Source organism: Acyrthosiphon pisum, chromosome X (assembly GCF_005508785.2).
Source record: "Acyrthosiphon pisum isolate AL4f chromosome X, pea_aphid_22Mar2018_4r6ur, whole genome shotgun sequence".
Lineage (NCBI taxonomy): Eukaryota > Metazoa > Arthropoda > Insecta > Hemiptera > Aphididae > Acyrthosiphon > Acyrthosiphon pisum.
Window position 1 is genome coordinate 19,013,534 of NC_042493.1, and position 6,937 is coordinate 19,020,470.

A 6,937-nucleotide genomic window follows, 5' to 3' on the forward strand; every position below is an offset into this window, starting at 1 on the left:
TAGATGCTGGTAGCTACTTTTTTTTTGCTCCGTTTTCTTTAGCTTAAAAAAATAAAATCAATACTAAGTTGTGTGACAATGTGGCTATGAGGAAATGGCACGGTGTGTTCTGACTGTGTAGTGTCCACTGTCTATACGTAATCGTAATAATCAATGTATAAAGTGTCGGTGAGCGTTCGTAGTATTACTATTCATTCTACGAAATGTAAATCTTGAAGTTACATTTTTATTATTATAATAGGTATGTTTTTGGAATGGGGGTTTTTCCCATTATCGAATTACTTACCGTCTATAATATGTATGCATGTATTGTGTAGGAAGTAGGTACTGTAATTTGGTACAGTGTGTGGCAGGGCACAAAGTGTTTATTAATAAATAAGAATTAAAATGAATCAGACCATTTATTTTGGAATATGCTAATCGTTTACCGGGTAAATATTTTTATACCTGGGTATAATTTTTATACCAAAAATCTAAACATTTTATTTTTTTTCTAGTTTTGTAATAATTTATAACTTATAAGTTTGTATTTGAACTATTTGTAGGTATAAGAGTATAAGACAATATATAAATACAGCTCATGGGGGGATCTATCCCCCATATCCCCCCCGTAATTACGCCCCTGGTCTTTATCGTGCGTAGTGTACAGTGCACGGTATATTTTGTTTAAAAAATCTAACTTGCTACTTTTATTTTTATATAATGCCTAAAGTAAATAATGCTTCCCGGTACGTAAATGAATATACAAACATATTAAAAACAGACGGAAATATTTTATTTTGGAGTTTTTGTTGTATAAATGTGTCATGTAATAGAAAGTTTCAAGTAGTACAACATTTAGAAACTGCAAAACATATATCAAATCGCAGATTTAAAGAAGAAAAAACCACTCAACCTGTCATAAAAAAAAACATTTTCAAACAATTTCCCAATTATTTAATGACTCCATGAGCATTTTATGGGCCGAAAAAATATTTCATGAAAAAGTATTGTTGTATGTAACAGATGCTGCTCCGTACATATTTAAATCTGGCAAAGCTCTTAAAGTATTTTACCCTAAATTAATTCATGTAACGTGCATGGCTCATGGACTACACAGAGTAGCTGAAGTCATAAGAGAAAAATATCAAAATGTCGATCGATTAATTTCAAATACTAAAAAGATATTTTTAAAAGCACCTTTACGTGTAAATACTTTCATAGAAATGTATCCCAATTGGAGTTTACCTCCACAACCAATTTTAACTCGTTGAGGTACATGGCTTGAAGCAGCAATTTATTATGGGAAATATTTCAATGAGATAAAATGTGTTATTAAAGCTTTAAACCAAAATGAAGCGAAGTGTATTGAAAACGCACGTAGTTTATTTCATAATAAAGAGTTAAAAAATGAGCTCCCCGTTATTACAACACACTTTCAGTGTTTAATAGATACAATAACAAAACTAGAGAAATCGAATGTTACTTTAAGAAATAGTTTATTGATCATAGAAAATATTAAAATTAAATTCGAAGAAGGAGGGCCAGGAATAGATTTTGCTAGATCTAAATTTACAAATGTGTTGTCAAAAAATCGTGGATATTCTACAATGAAAAAAATCGATGGTATAATCAACGGCGAGGTACCTAACTGAATGTGATTAAGACGAGGAACTGTCAGTTGAATATTTATCGAGTTTTAAATATGCACCAATTGTCGTATCTTGTGACGTAGAAAGAAGTTTTTCCAAGTACAAAAGTATGCTTCGAGATAATCGTAGGAGTTTTCAATTCGAAAACTTTAAATCCATATTTATTACTTCATGCTGGTACTCGTCCAATAATAATAATTTAATATAAATAGTAATACTTTAATTAATTTATTACACTTTTATACTTACACAATGCTATTAAAAATGTTATTTTGCATTTTTTTATTAATAAACAATTTTTATACATAATAATATATTGTTAATTTGTAAAAAAAAATAATTTTGCATATTTATGATATGAATCTGCATATTTTATAGATTTTTATTGCATATAAATCCGGGCCCTACATATAATTTTAGGCAGTGTTCGACTTGGGGGAGGGGCGCAGGGGGACGGAGTACCCCAACTAATTTTTCAGAAATTTTAGCGTACCCCTACTTTTATTTTGAAGAGGCACGCACGGGACGCTGCATCATTCTGCATTTTTATCAAAATGCACGTGATCAAATCATAATTTTTCTTACCATAGATTTAATAATTATTTATATATTTTGTATTATTATTTAATCAATTACCTTTTAATATTATTATTTAAGATAATATAAAGAACAAACCTATGATAAATTATTGAACTATTTAAATAAATAGGTAGTTAAAATGAATTGTTTTTATTTAGTTACTTTTGAGTTTGTTATTATATTTTATAAGTTGTAACAAAAATATACAATATATTTTTATGTTATTTTTAGAGTGGGTAATAGGGGGTGTGGGGACATAGCCCCCACGGCTCAGTAACATTTAATAATTGATATGGGGACGCTCATTTTTTTAAAGTAACAGAGTCCCCCTACTTTAATTTTGCCAAGTCGAGCACTGATTTTAGGCATAATAAAAGTAGGTAGGTACCTATACATCGTACATAAATAAATATATATAGTATAATTTATATTATTATAATTATATATCTTGATTCTTGATACATGGACATTGAACAATGTGAAACCATAATATTATATATATGTAAGTACCTAGAGTAATAAAATTATCATACATTGGATTAAATATTAGTTATATAAAAAGGTAACTTTATTAAAGACTTGGTCATTAAATTTACAATAATAGTTATAATACAATTAACATTATTATAAACTAGAATACTTATTAGTTAGTTTTTACTCATAAGTCATTAATTACTGATCAATAGTGTGAATTTATTTTACTATAATGACTTATTATTATGTTGTTCTGTTTTGTGTTACATATACTTACATGGACACACGATATTTGAATGAATTTATATGAACCAAAAACTACTGCTTAGGTATATATTTTTATGTACACCTATAATTATGAAATATGAATATTCACTATACTTTTTTACGATAGGTCACAGGGTGTCAGAGAATCGCTGCTGTAAAAATTGTAGAATCACTATAATATATTGTATAATATATTATAATATGTATATACGTACAATATTCACCCCTCGTCGCAAAAGCTTGATTGTGCACATGCACACACACTTGAGTCATGGACAGACGCTTTTCAGTTGGCTATAATTATTGTTATTATCATTATTTTAATTATTATTATTATTATTATTACTCTATGTTCTATACATTGTACAAACGATGAAAAAGACATTCGTTTGAAGTAATACAATACACGCGCGTATATAGGTACCCGAACTAAATACCCCACAACACCGGCTTAAGCAACCACCCCCGGCGATACAACACAACATGCGGGAGAGAATAAGGAAATAATGAGCTCTATAGATACGCACCACGAAACGTGCAGATTACTGCTTCCCGTAACATATTAATAATATGTAAGTATAATAATGTATATGTATAATTCAGTTGATAGTAAGAACTAAGAACATTATCTGTGTTTGTATGTGGGTTTTTTACGATAGTTGAATTTTTTAGTATTTTTTAAATATATCAGGAGTATTGCATTACATTTTAACGCTTTTTTACCCAACAAATAAAATTGTATTGATATTTATAGAAAAAAAAACTAAAATAATTGAAAACTGACAATGTCCGTATACAGTTCAAAAAGAGAAATATGTTCAAAATTGTATGGTGTATAGAAAATAAAATTATAGACATTCAGTAAAATGTTCATGTATCTACAGTCATTCGTTTTTGAATAACAATAAAATAACAAAACCGCTACATGAAAAATCCAATATCCAATATTGTAAAAATATGAATTTCAAACGGTCATAAAAATTTAATTCGATTTGCGTATAGACATTTTTTTTTTTTGATAAAGGTAAGCAAGCTTATGAGGAATCTTGTATGACATTTTCAAATCTTAGATTTAAAAAGAAAAATTTTTATGAATTCTCAACTCAAAATAATTTGATAATTTTCGTGATTTTTCCGTATTTTGTCAAGATTTGAACTTTAAATGTTTATAAATAAAACTGTTACTAAGGATTTTTAATAATTTTCAAATTTCATTATAAAATTACAGTAGTAGCCTTGTATTAAATTTTCAAGCTTTTTTACCCAACAAATAAAGTTTTATTGGCATTCATAGAAAAAGACTAATAAAGTTGAAAACAGAAAATGTTCCCAAACAGTTCCAAACAAATCAAAATATTTTGAAAATTTTATCGTGTATAGAAAATGCTAATATAAACGACCAGTGAAAATTTAATGTATATACGTTCATTTTTTTTAAAATCGAGAAATCGGTTAAGAAAAATCTTAAACACTCATGAGTTGTATTTATAATATTATGGTTTTTATTTTTTATTACTGCGATAGGTTATTTTTATTTATAATTTCACTGGTATTATAATATGTACTAGGAAATAGGAATATAACGTACCTTTTATTTTTTTTTTTTTCGAGTTTGAGCCGACGGCGCCGCGGGGACTGCTTTCGCAATGCTTCCGCGAAAGAATATAACGTACCTATATATTATTATAATATGTACTATATAGTTCCTGTATAAAGTATGCACATATGTAGGTATGTATAACAGCGCTGTCCGCTATAATAATATTTTGAAGGAAGTTGTATGTATATTGTATTATGTGTATTATAAACTTTAGTTAACTCCCTCACAATATATTATAGTGAAAACTAAATAATATTACACTCTCCTCGGAGAGTGCTTGCAAGGACCTAGTTTTATTTTTTTCTTCTTCTATGTATTACTACCTACTGTTTACTTAGTAGTCCGTCTCCCTTAACGACTACCCATGTATCTATATATTAGACACACGGATACGGATAGGGTACGTCCCTATCTATGTGTATACAGTCGCTGCAATGATATATTGTCGTTATGTGCGTGTATAATATTATACGACTCGACACCCTTATTATTGCCAATCGATGAATTAGGGTGGGTATATGTACATACATATCAATCATACCCTCCAAAGTTTAACTTGACAATAAAACCTATAATAGATATGTGACATCTAAAATTCTTGAACCAATCGAAGAATGTAATGTATTTATTAGTTATTTAATTTGAATATACTTAATTAATAATTTTAAGTATACATTTGTATAAACATAAAAGCATTTTAATATACTACAAAAAAGTACTAGTAAAGTATTTTGAATACTTTTAAAATGTAGGTATATTTAAATACTTTTGAAAACCAGACGACAATAATCGAGTACAAAATATTAATATGACACCAAGTATTTAATTACGTATTCTGAATACATTTGAAAAGTATTCTTAGATTATAAAAGATTATCAATAGTCAATAGATGACAATATTAAAATATTTTTTCCCAATAAAATCATATTAATTTGTTTATTTTACAAATTTGTTGACGTAAAATACGTAAACACTTTTTTTGATTAGTAAGTAAGTACTTAGGTACCTAATTATAGTTATTAAACATAGATACACATTACAACATAATAAAATCAATTAATTTAAAATGTTACGTTTTTAATCATTCATAACACCTAAAATGCTAACTAATAATTAATGAATAATGTAATTAAATAACCAAAATTTAGTGATTACTTAATATAAATAAGTATTATTAATATTAATTGTACACCAAATATCAAGCCACCATACTTTTTATAAATGTCATTATATACATAGGTATATTTATTAATACACCTATATCAATTAGGCTTAGGTATACACGTTATGCCATTGTAATTTACGCAGAACTATATTATTTGTATTCACATTTAATTTAATTGACAAAAACAATCTATAGGTAAGTAATTATAAATACCTTAATAATAATATTATACATCTTAATAGTACCAATTTAGTCTAAAAACATATTTCTACTTAACTACCTACCTACCTACCTTACTACCTTAGGTTACTTTTCTTACAAATGTTCAGTGTTGTCTGTTTGGTATTCTTAATAGTCAGTGGTTTATTTTAATGTATTATTATTATATATGACTGATGAATTGTGATAATCTAAAGAAAGTAAAAAAACGTTGTTATTTTGTTTTCTAAATATACTAAGGGGGCTGGAAGCTGGAGTGTAGCATGTTTTAAGGAGTAATAATCAGGCAATTTATATGATATGTAAATTTGAGTGGTTTCAACGTTTGAGTACTGAATAGTAAATTAAAATTAGTACACAATTTGTTATCGCTTTTAAGTCTGGAACTCTCACACTTGTGTAAATTAGTTATGGAAAATTAAATATAACTATAAAAATTACAAAGAGCCGTAATAAATAACAGAGTCACATCAAACTTTAAATAAATAAATATACATCTTGCTTCCCATTTTTATAGATTTGAGACTGTCTATACCAAAAAACTACAAGTATGGTTAAAAACAAATGACCATGGAGACTTGAAATTTTCAAAAAATATTTATTTAATTATTTTCTATACATGATAACATTTTCAAAATATTTTTACTGTTTTTGAGCTGTTTATACGCATCAAAAAAATGTCGATAAAAATGTTTTAGCTCAGTTAAAAAGCTTGAAAATAGAATATAAGGTTCCTTCTTTATGTTACAGCTGTTTAAAAATATTAAATAAGACACATATTCACAGTTTTTTTCAAGCATTTTAAGTTCAAATGTTCACAAAATTCGTAATAATCATCAAAATTTGCTAGAATCTAAAATCAGTTGAATTTGAATTTCAAAAAACAAAAATTATAATAATGAAATTTGATGGTAAGAACATTATCTGTGTTTTGTTGGAAGCATTTTTACGATAATTCAGTTTTTAATTGAGTTATGATCATTTTTAATTTACATTTATTA